The sequence below is a fragment of the Chiloscyllium plagiosum genome, unplaced genomic scaffold (assembly GCF_037043375.1).
Source record: "Chiloscyllium plagiosum isolate Xiang-an unplaced genomic scaffold, Cpla_swu_hap1 HiC_scaffold_4, whole genome shotgun sequence".
Classification (NCBI taxonomy): Eukaryota; Metazoa; Chordata; class Chondrichthyes; order Orectolobiformes; family Hemiscylliidae; genus Chiloscyllium; species Chiloscyllium plagiosum.
The window spans coordinates 85,730,371-85,750,596 of NW_028270142.1; positions in this window are offsets into that span (position 1 = coordinate 85,730,371).

A 20,226-nucleotide genomic window follows, 5' to 3' on the forward strand; every position below is an offset into this window, starting at 1 on the left:
GCATCAAATAGCCTAGCAGAACTGAAATCAGTGCAAATCAGGAGATATTTCTCCACTTGGGAATCATACCTAGCAGAAATTGGAGCCCAATCATCTCAGTTCCAGTACATAGCTGCAGGGGTTCCTCAGGATAACGTCATGGGCCAAACCATCTTCAGTGGCTCCACTAATGAGGTCAGAAGTGGGGAAGCTTGCACAGTATTCAATATTATTTGCTGCTTATCAGGCACTGAAGCAGCTCATCAGGTCAGGCAGCATCCAAGGAGCAGGAGAATCAACATTTCAGGCATAAGCCCTTCATCAGAATTCTTGATGAAGGGCTTATGTTCGAAATGTCAATTTTCCTGCTCCTCGGATGCTGCCTGATCTGCAGTGCTTTTCCAGCACCACACTCTCAACTCTGATCTCCAGCATCTGCAGTCCTCACTTTCTACTGAAGCAGCTCATGTCCACATGCAACATCATTCAAAACATTCACCCTTGGGCTGTTATGCAGAAAGCAACATTTGTGACACACAGTGGTGGCAATGACTTCGAGAGAATCTAACCAACCCTAGTTGACATTCAATGGCATTACTATTTTTGAATCCCCCATCTTCAGCATTCTGCAGGCTACCAGTGACCAAAATATTTATTGGATCAGCCTCGTAAATGTTGTGCCTATATGAATGGTTCAGAGACTGGAAATTCTGTGGCACATAATTCACCTCTTGACTCCCTAACAAATTGCACTATTGTAACTTTGCAAGGATGCTTTGACAAACCTGCAACTTCTACTACTTAGAATGAGTAGGACATCAAATGCTCTTGGTCTGAGGAAAGTCTTACAGCAACTTCGTTGAGAATTGAAATAATTGAGTATAGTTGTGTTACTATTTCTATTATAACTTTAAAATAAAACTTTAACTTTCATTGGTCCAAGGCATAGGCTAATTTAAGAAAAAATGTTAGGAAGAAATAAACACCTAAATGAAAATTTCTTTATCCTGAATTTCTCTTCTAAAACCATGTGATACAACTTCTAACAGTGGTTAAGTGACATTTTACACAAAACAGCGCCTTAACCTACTTCAAACCATTCTACAAAACTATCTTTAATTCTTACTCTTTTTTTCCCTTCTCTCATTTGAATTCTTTATTTTGCAATAATTGTCCATGTGCTTCCTGGTCAAAAGCTTTCCCAATTTTATGTGCACTCAATGAATTACCTATCTATGATGTAATTTATTTCTTTTAAATAATTAGTTTGGTCAACAACAACCAGCCCTTAGAAATCTAATTTCTCTTTTCTGAAAACAAAGTGACCCCATTCCTAAAGACCACAAAAAAATTCCCATCACGAATGTTACTTAAATAGTCTATTACCCAAACTAGCACTCACTCATCTATCCTTTTGATGGACATCCACTCACATAGACCCCTGGAATAGAATTTCTCGGGACCCCATAATTTTCACTTTCGGATGCTTTGATGTGTTCTATTGGACTCTGGTGCATTGTCCTTCTTCATCCTGACACATCTTAAATTTTCCTCTTATTCATTATGATATGCCTTCCCTCACTTTCAATTGTTTCAGGATTCACTTCTATGGGAATATTTTCTATGGGAATTCAAGAAGGTGGGCTGCCTTCTTGAATTGTTACAGACCAGTTTCTTCTCTGTTTCCAGCATCTCAGCCACTTAAGGCTCCCATTTTTCAACAATTACGTGCAGATGTAAGAACAACTGTGGGCCTCCTGGCCCTTTGAGCCTACTCTGCCATTCAATAAGATCATGGCTGCTCTGATTTTAACCTCAAATCCACTTCTTGCATCTCCCCAATAGTCTTTCCTCCTTGGTGATCAAGAATCTATCTATCTTTGACGTAAAAGTATTTAAAAATTCAGCATCCATTGTCTTTAGAGGAAGAGAAATCCAAAGACACACAACCCTATGAGATACTCTGGATGACTCTTATTTTTAAACTATGACCTCAACATTTAGATTCTCCCACAAGAGAAAATATCTTTCTACATCCACTCAATCAAGATCCTCTCCACGCCCCTGCCCTCCCCGGGATCTTTTTTGTTTTCATTACATCACCTCTGACTTTCTAAACTCCACAGGATATAAACCTAGCCTGTCTAGCCTTTCCTTGTAACACAATCTGCTCATTCCAGGTATTAGTCTAGTAAACCTGCTCTGAAGTATTTCTAACAGATTAACATACTTCCCTAAGTATAGTGACCAGTACAGTACTACAGATGTGGTCTCACTGATGCCCTATATATCTGAAGCATATTATAGAATAAAGAACAATTTAGCACAGGAACAGGCCCATTTGGCTGACCAATTCTGCACCAACCATGATGCCATTCTAATTTAATCCTATCTGTGACATCCTAGCCTTTGCATTCAAAGATTCCAATAAAGTAGTTAACCATGATTTCCATTTGGCAAAACCATGTTGGCTCTGGCTTATTATCTTCAACTAATCCAACTGCCCTATTATAACATCTTCCATAATAATTTCTAAAATATTCCCAATAACAGATACTAAGTGAACTGGCCTTTAGCTTCCTGTTTAATGCCTTCCTTCCATTTTGAATAAAGGTGTTATGTGAGCCATTTTTTTTAAATCTAAAGGGGCATTCCCTGAATGTAATGAGTTTTGGAAAATTGAAACCAATGCATCAACTATTTCACTGGCTACTTCTTTTAAGACACTAGAGGACCTAGGGACTTCACATTACAGTTCCAACAATTAATCAATTACTACGTTCCTGATAATTGTAGTAATCTTGAGTTCCTCTCTCTTTCAATTTCTAATTTATAGGTATTTCAAGGAGATTACTTGTATCCTCTCTAATAAAGACTGCCACAAAATATCTGTGCACTTCATCTGCTATATCTTTATCCTCCATTACTAATTCCCCAGACTCACTTTCTGTAGGACCAGCAGTTATTTTGTTATTTTCTATGTTATTTACGTTTTGGTTACCTTTCTCTCATACACAAATTTGTTCAATCCTTAATAATCTTTTAGTAATTCTTTAGTTTTTTTATACTCTGTCCGAACTTCTTACCTGCAACATAGCTTTCCAGAATTAAATGAATGTAGCCTCTTGAGTCTGCTACAACATTCAGTAACATGTGCTAACTCTGTTAACCATTGACTCCCTTGTTGTTCAAGAAACTATCTTCCTCCACTCTCAAAGTATTCCTTAAATTTTCCTCTGCCATTGTAGGGGGAGGTGAATTCCAAAGACTCAGGACCCTCTCAGAAATGTGCAATGATATGTTTTGAACACAGCTTTGCCAAATATGAGTTCCATGTGTTGGATTATAAAGTCAAAATAATAACACTAACTTCAAGATTTCAGTATACCAGTCTATTCAATTTTGTGTTTTCCTGCACAAACTAAAGTGATTTTACCATTCACAGATAGAATTCCTGTTACTGCTACTTATGCAACTGAATTTAAGCAAACTGAGTTCTCATTCAAGAATACAATTTGTACACAGGCAAGGAGTCTTCATGCTTCGTTGCATATGGCTGATGTAGCAGAATAATCCCTTTCATAAAGCGATACAACTCCTGAATACTCAAGTGCTGATCCAAGCTGTACTCTTATGGAGAGGCCAAGAGCTTTTTCAGAGAGACCAGTGTGTATTAGTTTAAACTGGCTAAAAGACTGCTAAAAGGTAATGTTACTAAGAGTTTATCTTCTATAGTATTTGTCTCTCAACCATGCATGGTCCTTGAAACTATGTGATGGGGGAGAGATAAAACCAATAAAGCCTACCAATTTAGCTGATAACCCATGATGCAACTTTTCCAGAAAATATAGTCAATTTGAATACGTGATCACCAGTGGTATTGTTTTAATTCAGAAAATTTTATTTTAAAATTTAACCAAGAAAGTATAGGTTTTGAAACAATTTATGATCACCCTTCTTATCTCATGAACATTATATTACTTTGTTTTATGTTCTTTGATAATTTATTTTCATTGTTCCTCATTGTGCAGAAAAACTGTGATTTATACCCTAGGACAGGCAGATTCCTCTGCATCTCAGAGCTCTGCAATCTCTCACTGTTTAGACAGTATGCTTACTTTATAATTTTGCTGTTAAAATGGACAATTTTAAACTTACTCACATTATACTCCATTTACCATCTATGAGGCCCCTCAGTTCTGAGCAATATGACAGTGTGTGGTATATCAGCCCAAAGCCTTTAAATTTATCCTTTTATTATTTTTGGAACTGCTAACATTCTTTATTGAAACATTGGGTGATATATCACAAACCTGCTTGCATCACACCTTCATTGAAAGACTTTTGACCTCGCCGCATCTGCAAACAACTGCTTCGTTGCCAATATTCCTGTTTTCCTTGAGTGTGTTGTTGTTTCCCATAACTATGCCCAAATTATCCCTAATCGCATGTTTGAATCCTATCTGGCTACAATACTGAAATTGCCCTTTAAAGTCATGGGTGACATGCTTTCTGATATGATTGTGTTGAACTATTCCTATCTTCCTTAACTGCCTACAGCTTTCAATACACTAGACCAAATCATCTTCTACCAATGCCTCCTCATTGTTGTCCAGGTTGATGGAGTTTCCCGTGTTTAATTCCATTCACACCTTTGTAATCATAGCTACAGAATAACTTTCAATGGGTATTCTCTTCTCCTCCCATGCTCTTTCTCATAATCTGGAGTTGCCAAATGATTTAATCTTGGCCTCCTTTACTTCTCATCTATCATGCTGTCTAGCCATTAAGCTCTGAAATTCATTGTTTAAACATCTCTGTCTCCCACTTCCTTTGTAAGAAGCTCTTAAAAACCTAACTTCTTTGATCAAGCTTTCAGTAATTCCCCTGAAAGTTTATGGACCCGCAGCTTTTTTGGTTATTAGGAGCCTAACTTTCCTTGAGGCACCAGATACTAAAACCTTTCAAGAGCTGACAAATTTAGTTAATGAATATTACAACCCCAAGCCTCCTCTAATTCTGAGAGGCTATTGGCTTTACTTGGCAATTTGAGAATTAGGGGAATTCCATATCAGGATTTTTGACTAGGATAAGATGACTAGCAGAGGCATGTGACTTTGGTTTAACCCTTAATGAGATGCTGAGAGACTGATTATGTGGGATTAATGAACGTAACCATGAAAAAGCACCTGGTACCTGAAGCCCAACTGGACTTCAAATCGACTGTACAAATGGTATTACCATTGAAAAATGCAGTAAGTGGAGCATATGATTTGCAGGGTGTTCCAAGGAAGTGGACATCCTCATCCCTCCTACTGAGCTTGGGAACACCACTTCAGTGAAGGAAATTGCATTGCTTCCATCAGGACATAACCTGAACAGAGGGATTCTAGGTCAGCCCATAGTAAAACTCCAAAACAAAACCAAGCCTTAGCCAAACAGTTAAAAGTTTCTTCAGGATCTGGGCCAGCAAGCCACTGTAGTTGCTTTCGGTATGCGGATACGGATTCAAAACAGAAAAATAGTTCCACTAGGCCTGAATTGAGGACGAGAACTGAATAAGGTATCCAGAAGAGTGCACACCCTGAAAGTCTATCTGGAACAATTAAATTCCTTAGTAACATCCAAATCAGAACCAGTCAAAACAAAGGTCTGGTTAAATGGTCACCCAGTTGGAAAGGCGGTCGATACCACTGCAGCTGTTTCAGTGATCGGAGAACCAGTCTTTAACAAAATTTGCTCTGGAATTTAATCCTTACGTTTTTGCAAGACTTTGGCTAGACTGAGAAATTACACCGGGAAACGTTTACAGATGAAGGATACAACTTTGGTTCCTGTTACTTATGAGAAGCAGCTGGTTAAGTTACCACCGATCGTTGTAAAAGACTCAGGTCCAAATTTGATGGTGCGGAATTGAAAAAGGTTCACTTAGATTGACTGAACATTTTTCAAATAGAAAACGGCTGCCTGAATAAAGTCTTAATTAAATACCCGTACGATTTTCAGGAAGGCCTAGGGATTATCAAAGGAGCCAAAGCTGCCTTGCATGTTGATCAGGAAACAATTCCACCATTCTTCAACATCTGCCCAATGCCATTTGTCTTATGGGCAAAAGTAGAGACAGAACCTAGAAGGTTGCAAAGTGAAGGAATCATCAAACCAGTCCAATTTGCAGACTGGACAGCATCTGTCATACTGACTGTGAAGACAGATGGTTTGTCTTTCTGAGAATTTTAAATAAATGGTTAACCAATTTTTGTAGCTGGATAAAACTTAATCCCTTGCTTAGATGATTTATATGCAAAGCTTCAGGGGTGGTGGTGGTGGTGGGAGGGTGGGGGGTGGGGATTGGGGGGTGCTGTCCTTCATACAGCTGGGCATGAGCCATGCATACTTGCAATTGTGATTAGATGAGGATTTCCACAACTATGTTACAATTAACACTCATAAGGATTTCTACAAATGTATGAGACTGCCATTTGGAATATCATCAGCTTGTGCAATTTTTCAGTAGACGATGGAGAACATTTCACAAGATCTAGCCCCAGGTTGCCATTCATCTAGGTGGCATGCTGATAACAGGGAAGATCAATAAGGAGCACTTAGAGAACATAGATATAGTCTTTAGATGTTTCTCCTAGGCAGACATATGCCTTAGAAAATAAAAATGTGATCTACATGGGCTACAGAGTCGATAACATCAGGCTTCACCCGGTAGATAAAGTGAGGCCGATCAAAGGTGCCCTGGCTCCCATGTTTGTACTGGAACTGAGGTATTTCCTTGGGTTGGTGAATTATTACAGTAAGTTCATACCTGGCCTTCATCCTGGCACTATTACTTCAACTCTTAAAAAAGGGTCAGCCTTGGAAACGGTCACACAGCATAGTTTTCAGGGAAGTGAAGAAACAGTTACCATCCTTTAAGATGTTGACACATTGTGATCCCAAGCAAGATCCTGTACTGACATGTGATACAACTCTGGGGTATTATGAGCCGAAAGGTGGCCCAACGGTGCAGAATGCCCAATAGTGATTGAATCCAAGACTTTGGCTAATGACAAGAATAAATATACCCAGATAGAGAAGGAAGGCTTGGCAGTCATATTGGGAATTAGGAAATTCCACCAATATCTTTATGGACATAAATTTGTAACAACTATGGACCACAGACCCCTGCCAGGTATACTTAAAGAGGATAAGACAGTGCCATCCTAGCTTCAGGCTGAATTCAGTGGTGGGCTCTAATACTAAGTGCATATAGTTACAAGTTGGAACACCATCCAGGAGGCCAAGTAACGAATGTGGATGCATTAAGCTAACGCCGGCTGGCACCATGACTGGAAGAATCCATAATGGTTTTAAATTTTCTATACGCACTTCCAGTCATAACTGACAATATCAGATTCTGGATGCAGGAAGATCCAGTCCTGACAAAACTGAAACAGCTGGTAGTGATGGGTAAAACCCAAAGGGCAGTCACAACCAGAATTGAAAACCTTTTGGACCCAAAGAGACCAGATTACAGTAGAGGATGGCAGGCTCCAACAGGGTCATTCAGGGGTTTCCACAATGAAGATGTTGGCAAAAGGAATTATGCCAACGAGGACAAAAATTACAGCCAGCAAGCTTCCTTACATTCGGAGGAATGGCCAGGTAAACCCTGGATTCAGTTATACAGTGATGATGTAGGTTCTTTCATAGGCTCAATGTTCTTGTCATGTGGATGCCCACTCAAAGTTGGACATGCATAGAATTCATTCATCAAACACAGGGATGACAATAAAAAAAACTACATGCATCTTTTGCCATGCACAGACTACCAGAAGTGTTGATCGCAGATTAGATTACATTACATTGTGGAAACAGGCCCTTCGGCCCAACAAGTCCACACCGACCTGCCGAAGCGCAATCCACCCATACCCCTACATTTACCCCTTACCTAACACTACGGGCAATTTAGTATGGCCAATTCACCTGACCTGCACATCTTTGGACTGTGGGAGGAAACCGGAGCACCCGGAGGAAACCCACGCAGACACGGGGAAAATGTGCAAACTCCACACAGTCAGTCGCCTGAGTCGGGAATTGAACCCGGGTCTCTGGCGCTGCGAGGCAGCAGTGCTAACCACTGGGCCACTGTGCCACCCACTAATGGGCTGTAAGTTACCAGCAAGGAATTTAAGTATTTCCTGAAGTCAAATGGCATTCGATATACAAGGACAGCTCTATACCATCCATCATCCGATGGTCTGGCAGAAAGTGCAGTCCAAACTTTAAAGGTAGGCTTAAAGAAATAGCCTAAGCTTCACTAGATACAAAACAGTCCCGGTTTCTAGTTGACTTTAGGACTACCCCTCATGAAACTGCAGGGATAGCTCCATACTAATGGGGAGAAGACCTTGCACTAGGTTAAACCACACCATCCTGGAAGGTGGGGGGGGGGGGGGGAAATGGAGGGAGAATGTCTTCAAGAATGCCAACCTGGACACAAGATTCTGCCATTTCCTTCAGGAGTGAATCACGGTGTCAGAATCCCAGAAATGGCCCTGCACAGGTAAGAGACGTGGTAAACACATGTTCAGGGTAAAGTTTGGATAGGTTTGGGTAGTCCTGAACAAGCACATATGAAAGCTGCAAGCTCGCAAACAGGGCTGGAACAAAACATGTTCAGCTCCTCAGAACAGTCAGAGCGTTCTCCCTCTCCATTAAGCATTGGAGACCATTGAATTGGAGATGAACATGCCTGATGTCACCACCTTGACGTATTAGCTGCCTGAAGAAGAGAACAAATTTCTTCTGAGATGCTCTGGGTGTAAGAGGCCAGAGACTGTGTGTTACATGCTGCCCATATCAAAGGCAGAGTTGGAGGAACCTGACTTGACGTTAAAACGTTCCAGAAGGACCTACAAGAAAAAGAATGGGCCTACATCCTCTGTCTCAGGGGCTGGTGGTAATGGGCATGTAGCAATTATAATGAGTCAGAAGTTTGGCACTAGAAAAGCACAGCAGGTCAGACAGCATCTGAGGAACAGGAGAGTCGGCGTTTTGAGCATAAGCCCTTCATCAGGACAGCATTCCTGATGAAGGGCTTATGCTCAAAATTTGACTCTCCTGCTCTTCAGATGCTGCCTGACCCTCTGTGCTTTTCCAGTGCTACACTTTTGACTCTGATCTCCAGCAGCTGTTTTCCTCACTTTCTCCTGATTGTAATGAGATCAGTGAGGTGGATATCATTGATTATGAGTTCCCTGACTGGACCAAATTAGGGAGCCCTGACTGACAGATAAGGACAGGAGTGTCAGATATCCTGACACTCTGAGAGCTGGCTCTGAAGGAGCTGGATCAGCGTCAAGGACTTTCCACAGGAAAATAAAGGGTGACTTGGTGACGGGGCATCACTCTTTGTGAGTTATTTCACATGGCTTGCGATCAAAGGAAGCAACAAATATATCTTATTGATAATGTTCTTTATAAAAGCACATTGAGGCTTTTTGTTACATTAAATATGCCACGTAAAACAACATTGCCCTCTTTGAGGTTTCAACTCATGCTGACACCAAAAACTGTTGCATAATGAAGTGTCAGAAGAAATTCTTGGATAACTAGCATTCACAAGCCTTAGAAATAGATTTGACTGTTACATATACTGAAGTACAGGAATATATGGGTACAGTGAAATTACAGGTGTACAAGGTTGTCATTCTCTGGCACCATCTTGATTACAAAACCAACATCTGAATCCAGAAACTATAACGAATTGCCGTGATCAGATACCATCTGACTATTACATCTGCCTCTTTCCTATTCTGGAATACTTGAAATCTCCAAACTTCTATTTCTCCTTCTTATATATATGTTTTGTGGTTACCTGTAACTCTGCTATTTCTATTAGTAATTTCTTGCGCAGAACCTTCTCAAATTTTCATCTATTCATTTTGGCTGTGATTATGCATTGCACTATGGCTCTTCACATAGGCTTCTCTGCCATACATATGTTTCATAGCTGGTCCAGATATGTTAATTAAAGGAAATTTAAGGGCTCTCCATGCTGAAAGCTAATAGCAGGCTTTCAAGTTTGAAAGTACCAGCAAATGCTTTGGCCACAGAAGTGAGACAGGAGGTGCCCAAATTGGAATGTGGACAGAAAGCCTATAAACCCAGCTAAAAAGCTGCTCACTACCTCCCATATATGTCCTTTACCACCCTCTCTGTTGCTAAGATGTTACATCCAGCCAACTGTCCCTCATGGTCTGTAAGAACCTCGACATTGACTATAAAGCTCCAGTTCACCTCCTTGCTCCTACCATTCGATCCTAGGAAGATGGCCTGTGGGGATGAAAGCGAGAACTGGCATACAAGGTGTACACCCAACTATCTCTGTGCCTGACTACAGCTGAAGTTAAAAACCCTATACTAAGTCCCAGTTCAATTTCTGAACAGCCAACTTCAGGCAAGGTAAAGATTGAAATACCTGATATGGCCTCAGCTTTCCATGCTAAAATAAAATCAGAGTTCATATGTTAAGACTGATATCCAATGAGTGCTGTTAAAAAATACACAAAAGTTTACTGGGTCACCACTGTGTTCAGCTGAATTGTGACCTCCCAGATTGATAAATATGCTAACTAACCAGAAAAATTGCCAATGTCAAAAGACATTCAAGATTTTTTCAACTACAGTCTGACATATCATCCGGCTTTCTGATCTGGAGAGAAGACAGTGGGCGGAAGAAGATTGAGGCCTAGATTTTGAGGTAAATACAATCGGAATGCGATCTGTTAGTAATTGCTATTAAAGAATAAATCAGACAGTAACTTCTGATAACCACATCTAAGTAGTTAACTGCAGAATTAGATTTGGTGTGCAAGTTACACTACTTCTCCAGAAGATTTATTATATTAGTATCTCATTGAGATTTACTATTGAAATAGATGGAAGGATGCAAAGGTACTGTACTTACAATGACAATTGTATTAATATATCTTTAATGTGAGAAATTCCTCACAAACACAAAATATGATACTAAGCCAAACTGGACAATATTCAGTAACAGGACCATAAACGTGGTCAAGAGATATTTTTTAAGGAGTGTCTTGAAGGAGGAAAGAGAGGTAGAAAGGCAGAGAAATTTAGATATTTTGCAATCAACCTTTTCAATGATTAGGGAGATAATTTCAGAGCCAATGACTTTGCCAAATTCAGGTACAGGCACTAACAACAGAGTGTTTAAAATCAGGGATATTCAAAAGGCCAGAAGTGGAAGGGTTTCAGATACCTTTGTGGGTTGTGAGCTGGGAGAAGATTCCAGAGTCGGGAGGAATGAGGCTGTGGAGGTATTTGAAAATACGGATGAGAATTTTAGGATCAAGATGTTTATTAACTGGGAACCATAGTTTGGTTGAAAAGTCATCTCAGGGTCAAATATGAAACCAGATTGTTAACAAGCTAATTTAGTATCTTACAGTGGTCTGAGTGACGTAAACTATTGTGAGGTTTCTAACAGAATTGGACAAGTGAGCCCTGCTTCAATGCTGGGAGCATCTCATTCCACCATTTATGCTTTTGTTAAGTGGTGCGGAAAGTTTCTCACCAGACAATAGAAAGTTGCCAATGAAAATGCATTAGTGCTTGTGAAAATCTTGTTAATGACCCAACTCACCTCAGTAACAGTCTGCTTCCTACTTCTTCATTGGTGGGCCCAGTGCAGGACTTGTTGTGGTGGCAGCACTGGCATTGACAGCAGCTCTTATATCAGCATTGCGTCAAAGGGCTACACTCTTGAATTGGTTCAGGAAGGTTGTGGACTCTGATACTTCGATTGATTTCAAGATGGCAGCATCGTCAGCAAGGTGGGCTCAGTGGCAAGTGATAGTGCCGGAGTGTGGCGATTTCGATGTTGGTGGGTCCAGAGCAAGCAGTGTCAGTGAGCCCAACTGAAGATTCAAGGCAGGGAGGGTGATCTGGACATTTTCTTTTCCTTTTTTATGGTTTCTTTAATTTCAGCTGTGATTTTTAATTATAACTGTGATTCTGGTCACTTTACTATTGGAAAGATGTTGTGAAATTTGGAAGGGTTCAGAAAAGATTTACAAGGATGTTGCCAGGGTTGGAGGATTTGAGCTATATGGAGTGGCTGAACAGGCTGGGACTGCTTTCCTTGGCGTCTCGGAGGCTGAGGGATGAACTTATAGAGGTTCATAAAATCATGAGGGGCACGGATAGGGTAAATAGACAATATTTGTCCTTGAGGTGGAGAGTCCAGACCTAGATGGCATAAGTTTAGGGTGAGGGAGAAAAATTCAAAAGGGACTTAAGCGCAACTTTTTCTCACAGAGGGTGGAGCATGTATGGAATGAGCTGCCAGAGGAAGTGGTGGAGGTTGGTACAATTACAACATTTAAAAGGCATCTGGATGGGTTTATGAATAGGTAGGGTTGAGAAGGATATGGTCCAAGTGCTGGCAATTGGGACTAGATTAATTAGAATATCTGGTCGGTATGGATAAGTTGGACCGAAGGGTCTGTTTCCGTGCTGTACATCTCTATGACTCTCTTCTAAGATGGCATGGAGAGTGGCGACTCTATAACATCTTTCACCATACTCCTATAACCTTGTACATGTATCTGGTACATGCGACAATAAAATCTAAACTAGTCTAATCTAGACTGGTCTAACTAACCTAACCTAATCTAATCTAATCTAACAAAGTTGATGTCGAGATGCTGCCTCAGCGCTTTTGCCGCCCTGAAGATGAGAATAACATTCTAGGCATAATAGATGAGCTACTGTGCATTACATTCTGCTCGTATCAGAGACAGAGTTGGAGGAACCTGACCCAATACTAAAACAGCCCAGGAAGAGCTACAAAAAAAAAGAACCAGCCTATATCCTGGGACTCTGAGAAGAAGAAATGTAGTGATTGTAATGAGGTCAGCCATGTGGATATCATAGAATATGAGTCCCTGATTGGGGCTGTTAATCTGATCCAATCAGGGAGCCGTGGCTGACATACTGCAGGAGTCTGGATCAGTGGTGCTGGAAGAGCACAGCAATTCAGGCAGCATCCGATGAGCAGCTGCAGGAGTGTCAGACATCCTATCCACTCTGGGATGTAGCTCTGAGGAAGCTGGCTCAGTGTCAAGGACTTTGCATGTGTAAATAAAGGGTGACTTGGTGATGGGATACTGTGGGCTCCTGGTGAATTCAGCTCACCACTTGATTCAAAGGACCTCCATATTGGACACCAGGTACATTCCATGACCAAATCAAACCTATGGACATTGGCATCATATAAGTGCCAGCCTCTAAGAACCCTGATGACACATCTCAGTCACTTACAGGACACCTTTGCACTCCAATGCTGCTCCTCAGGCTGTACTGCCAACTAATCTTTGTAAGCTGTGCAAAGACATTTTGCATTTATGGCACACACACTACTTATGTATTGGACCAGGCTGCATCCAGCATTATGCATGATGGCTGTGATGTGTACCTTGCCTCTAAGAGACTTAAGCTTCAAAGACTCCATGCAATGTGTGCATACAATATTGTGATTTAGTTTACTGTGAGAGTGCAAGAACGACTCATAGAAACAGTTGGTTTGTTGTAATGTCTGCTTCTAATGTATAATATTTTTAAAATTTACTTTCAAATAAACTAATCCAAGGGTTGAATCAATCCAAAGCACGTAACTGATTATTAATCAGATTATAATCATTTATATGACAATGACATGATAGAGAGAAAAATCAACAAAAAAAAATTACAATTTTGGGTATTTTCGAAGTATGGCACAATGACAACTGATAATTGGACTCTTAATTTGCAAGAACAATGGCAAAAACTGTTATTTTGACAGTACCTCAGGAAGTGCACATTTGGAGCATTAGCTTTCATAAGGTATTTAATCATTTGCACAATAAGGAGGCTATATGGTCCTTTACCTTTTCCTGTCATTTATGAATGATCTTCAATCTTAACTCTGTTTTCCCATCAGAGGCAAACTTCCCTGGTTTGCTTCAAAAGCTCTACTGATCTCTGTCTTAAATATATTTAATAAGAACTAAATTCCTTAGATCCTGAACAACCACATGATTTCACAGCGAAAATAAATACTTTTGAAGTTTGATTACTTGAAAATGGCAACCAGGTTGTAAATAGCAATAAGATTAAAAACCAGATAATTTGTTTTTGAACTATTGATGGAGGCGCAGAAAGAAAAAGTCAAGACTTTGAGAGAAGTTACGAGTTCTTCTTTGTGATGTGGAATCTGTCACACATAATCAAAATGGCAGATAAAACATTGGCTAAATGCTTCTGAAATAACACCATGGAGGCCAGTATCCCATCACCATTTCACCCTTTATTTACACATGCAAAGTCCTTGACACTGAGCCAGCTTCCTCAGAGCTACATCCCAGAGTGGATAGGATGTCTGACACTCCTGCAGTATGTCAGCCAGGGCTCCCTGATTGGATCAGATTAACAGCCCCAATTAGGGACTCATATTCTAACTTGCTAAATTGCTAACTTGATTCTATGATATCCACATGGCTGACCTCATTACAATCACTACATTTCTTCTTCTCAGAGTACCCGGATATAGGCTGGATCTTTTTTTTTTGTAGCTCTTCCTGGGCTGTTTTAGTATTGGGTCAGGTTCCTCCGACTCTGTCTCTGATACGAGCAGAATGTAATGCACAGTAGCTCACCTATTATGCCTAGAATGTTAATCTCATCTTCAGGGCGGCAAAAGCGCTGAGGCGGCAACATCTGCCATGTCCATCTCAGATTCCAAGGCTTCCTCAACAGTTGATGGAAACTGAGAATTCACAGGTTCCGCAATAGTTAGAAAGAAGGAGCCTGGCACATTTTGCTCTCAAACTTGGCACCGTTTGCAAGTTTACAGCTTTCATACGGTTCAGAACCTTGTTCAGTTCCATCACATCCACCCAAACTTTATAGGTCACCGGACCTGGTCTTGCATTGACCATGCCTCTTTTCCATGCGGGGCCATTCCCATGGTTCCTACACCAAATTTGTCCCTGAAGTAAACTGTCTCTCCCACTTAGCAGATTTTTGTGTTCTACCTGTGGTAGCGTGTATTTATTTGTAATCAATAATAATTCTTGTTTAGAAACCTGATCCATGTTTTCTGGTCACCTGGATCTAAAAGGTCAGGTAAATAGGGGACATTTTCTTACTTCAATAAAATTGCTAACTTGATTGGGATAACTCCAAGAAGAGCAGCCTTGATTTCCAACATCCTTACCACAATGACACATGACACATGAAAAAAATTAGCAGTATAGTGGATTAGGCTTTCAGATAGAAGAATCTGGAAACTGATCTTTTCAGCTTAGGGGTGTAGTGATTGTAACAGGTCAACCAGGTGGACCTCACAGAATGACTTCCCTGGTCAGGGCTGTTTACCTGGTCAAATCATAGAGCCCTGGCTTACAGACAAGAACAGGACTGTCAGACATCTGATTCACTGACAGCTAGCTCTGAAGGAGCTGGATCAATATCAAGGGCTCTCCATGTGTAAATAAAGGGTGACTTGGTTACACGTTACCAGCCCCAATGGAAACATTTCAGTAGAGATGAGAGAAAAGCATGGTACTGAAGAAATTTGCTCACGACAGTCATCTTTGAGTTAGGGTAAGCATTTCTAGCATCATGCCATTATTTGGGAAGCTGGACGCATTCAATCCTGCCATCAAAGACGGGGCCCAGTATGTGGAAAGCATGCAATATTTTTTTCCAAACAAATAACATCGAGCCGAATGAAAAGTAATGAGTAATTCTCCTGGCAGCTTGTGGACCCACAGCTTTTTCAGTTAGTAGAAGCCTAACTTTCCCCGAGACACCAGACACTAAAACCTTTCAAGTGGAGTTGCAGGTAGATAGGATAGTGAAGAAGGCGTTTGGTATGCTTTCCTTTATTGGTCAGACTATTGAGTACAGGAGTTGGGAGGTCATGTTGCGGCTGTACAGAACATTGGTTAGGCCACTGTTGGAATATTGCGTGCAATTCTAGTCTCCTTCCTATCGCAAAGATGTTGTGAAACTTGAAAGGGTTCAGAAAAGATTTACAAGGATGTTGCCAGGGTTAGAGGATCTGAGCTACAGGGAGATGCTGAATAGGCTGGGGCTGTTTTCACTGGAGCGTCGAAGGCGGAGGGGATAAAAGGCAGAGAGAAGGCAGAGAGTTGGGATAAAAGGTTCTTTTTCGGAATGGCAACTGGTGACAAGCGGTGTCCCGCAGGGTTCAGTGTTGGAGCCGCAGTGTTGGGTTCACATTATATATTAATGATCTGGATGAAGGGACTTGGGGAATTCTAGCGAAGTTTGCCGATGATACAAAGTTAGGTGGACAGGCAGGTAGTACTGAGGAAGTGGGGAGGCTGCAGAAGGATCTAGATAGTTTGGAAGAATGGTCCAGGAAATGGCTGATGGAATTCAATGTGAGCAAATGTGAGGTCTTGCACTTTGGAAAAAAGAATACAAGCATGGACGACTTTCGAAACGGTGAGAAAATTCATTAAGCCAAAGTACAGAGGGATCTGGGAGTGCTAGTTGAGGATTCTCTAAAGGTAAACATGCAGGTTGAGTCCGTGATTAAGAAAGCGAATGCAATGTTGTCAATTATCTCAAGAGGGTTGGAATATAAAAGCACTGTTGTGCTACTGAGACTTTATAAAGCTCTGGTAGGCCCCATTTGGAGTACTGTGTCCAGTTTTGGTCCCCACACCTCAGGAAGGACATACTGGCACTGGAGCGTGTCCAGCGGAGATTCACACGGATGATCCCTGGAATGGTAGGTCTAACATATGAGGAACGGCTGAGGATCCTGGGATTGTATTCATTGGAGTTTAGGTGAGATCTAATAGAAACTTACAAGATAATACATGGCTTGGAGAGGGTGGACGCTAGGAAATTGTTTCCGTTAGGCGAGGAGACTAGGACCCGTGGACACAGCCTTAGAATTAGAAAGGGTAAATTCAAAACAGAAATGCGGAGACATTTCTTCAGCCAGAGAGTGGTGGGCCTGTGGAATTCATTGCCACAGAGTGCAGTTGAGGCTGGGACGCGAAATGTCTGCAAGGCAGAAATTGATAAATTCTTGATGTCACAAGGAATTAAGGGCGACGGGGAGAATGCGGGTAAGTGGAGTTGAAATGCCCATCAGCCATGATTGAATGGCGGAGTGGACTCGATGGGCCGAATGGCCTTACTTCCGCTCCTATGTCTTATGGTTTTATAGAGGTTTACAAAATTATGAAAGGCATAGATAGGATAAATAGGCAAAGTCTTTTCCCTGGGGTTGGGGAGTCCAGAACTAGAGGGCATAGGTTTAGGGCGAGAGGGGAAAGATATAAAAGAGACCTAAGGGGCAACTTTTTCACGCAGAGGGTGGTACGTGTATGGAATGAGCTGCCAGAGGATGTGGTAGAGGCTGGTACAATTGAAACATTTAAAAGGCATTTGGATAGGTATATGAATAGGAAGGGTTTGGAGGAATATGGGCTGGGTGCTGGCAGGTGGGACTAGATTGGGTTGGGATATCTGATCGGCATGGACGTGTTGGACCGAAGGGTCTGTTTCCATGCTGTACATCTCTATGCCTCTAAGAGTTGAGGGATTTAGATAAAGAATATTACAATTCAAGCCTCCTTTAGCCTGAGATGCTATCAGTTTTACTTGGAAATTCAAGATTTTTGGGTGGCATTGTGGCAAGACTTGTAGTTAGCACTGCTGCCTCACAGCACCAAGGTCCCAGGTTCAATTCCAGCCTCGGGCGACTATCTGTGTGGAGTTTGCACATTCTCCACGTGTCTGCGTGGGTTTCCTCCAGGTGCTCCAATTTCCTCCCACAGTCCAAAGATGTGCAGGCCAGGTGAATTGACCATGCTAAATTGCCCATAGTGTTAGGTGCATTAGTCAATGGGAAATGGGACTGGGTGGGTTACTCTTCGGAGGGTCGGTGTGTGCTTGGGCTGAAGGACCTGTTTCCACACTGTAGGGGATCTAATCTAATCTAAACCAAGGGAATTAGTATTGGGATTTTGCCTAGATCTAGATGACTGCTAGAGAGATATGACTTTGTCGAATGCAGAACATAAATAAGCCCAGGTAAAGAAGGAAGGTTTGGTGGTCACATTTGGAATCAGGACGGTCTACCTATGCCTTTATGGATATAAATTTGTAATAATAACATACCACAAATCCCTGCCAAGTCTACTTTAAGAGTACAAGGCAGTGCTGATCCTAGCTTCAGGCCAAATTCAGTAGTGGGCTGTTCCCAGTGTGTATAATTACAAATGGAACACCAACCGGCCAAGGTACACTAGTGATCATCTTCCAAGATTGTTTGGACTCTGGAATAGTTCCTGCAGATTGGAGAGTAACTAACGTAATCCCATTATTTAAAAAGGGAGGCAGAGAGAAAACAGGGAATTATAGACATCAGTTGTGCCAGAGTGTATTATCAAGAATTTTATAGAAGAACACTTAGAAAGCTGTGGCAGAATCAGACAGAATTAGCATGGATTTACAGAATGGAAATCATGCTTTATAAATCAAGAATGTAACTAGTTGAGTTCATCGGGGAGCCTGTGGAAGTGGCTTACTTGGATTTTTCAGAAGGCTTTCAACAAAGCCCCACATAAGACAGTAGTGTGTAAAATTAAATGCATGGGATTGGGGGTAGTGTATTGAGATGGATAGAAAATTGGTTGGCAGACAGGAAACTAAAAGTAGTAATAATAGGTCTTTTAATGCAATGCAGTGACTAGTGGGATACCATAGGAATCAATACTGGGACCCCAGATATTTACATAGTATATTAATGATTTAGATGAGGGAACAAACAGTAATATCTCAAAATTTGCAGATAGCACAAGACTGGGTGGAAAGGTGAGTTGTTAGGATGCAGAGATGTAGAAATATGATTTGGACTGGTTAAGTGAGTGAGCAAATGCATGGCAGATGCAGTATTATGTGGATAAATATGAGGTTATTCACTTTGGTAGCAAAAATAGGAAGGCAGATTATTATTTGAATGGCTGTAAATTGAGAGAGGGGAACATTTAAAGAGACATGGGTGTCTTCATGTACCAATTCCTCATGTACTTTGAGGTTTACAAAATCATGAAGGGTATAGACAGGATATATAGAGATAAGCTTTTTCCCAGGGTGAAGGATTCAATAACAAGAGGTCACACTTTCAAGGTGAGATGTGAAAAGTTTAAGGGGGATACATGCGGCAAGTACTTTACACAGAGGGTGGTGGGTGTCTGGAACGCATTGCCAGCGGAGGTGGTAGAGGCAGGCATGGTAGATTCATTTAAGATGCATCTGGGCAGATGCATGAATAGGTGGGGAGCAGAGGGATACAGATGCTTAGGAATTGGGTGACAAATGTAGACAGTATAGTTGGATCGGCTCAGGCTTGGAGAGCCGAAGGGCCTGTTCCTGGGCTGTAAATTTTCTTTGTTCTTTGTTCCTGAAAGTAAGTGCGCAGGTGCAGCAGGCAGTAAAGAAAGCAAACTGTACATTGATCTTCTGAGTGAGCATAGATTCGAGTATAGGAACAAGGATGTATTTCTACAATTATAGAAGGCATAGGTGAGGCCACCCTTGCAATACTGTGTGCAGTTTTGGTCTCATCATAGGAAAGATGTTCTTGCCACAGAGAAATGCAGCAAACATTTACCAGATTGATTCCGAGGATGTCATGACTGACATATGAGAAGAGATTGAGTCAGTGAGGATTGTATTCATTGTAGTTTAGAGGAATGAGTAACCTATAAAACTCTAATAGGACGAGACATGCTCGATGCAGGATGGATGTTCCAGGTGGTGGAGGAGTCCAGAACGAGGGGTCATAGTTTAGGGATAAAGGGCAAACGGTTCAGGACTGAGATGAGGAGAAATTTCTTCACCTACAAAGTGCTGAGCCTGTGGAATTCACTGCCACTGAAAGTAGTTGAGGCCAAAACATTGTGTTTCCAAGGAGGTAGATGTTACTCTTGTTTTTATAAAGGTATCAAGGAATATAGGAGGAGAGTAGAGTTAGGCTATTGAGCTTGATGATCAGCCATGATCATATTGAATGGTGGTGAGGCTTAAGATGGTTAACGGCCTACTCCTGCTCCAATCTTCTATGTTTCTATGTAAACAGTGGTGTCATGAATAACAATAGTCATGAACTAATTGAATTACCACAAAACACATCTGATTTAC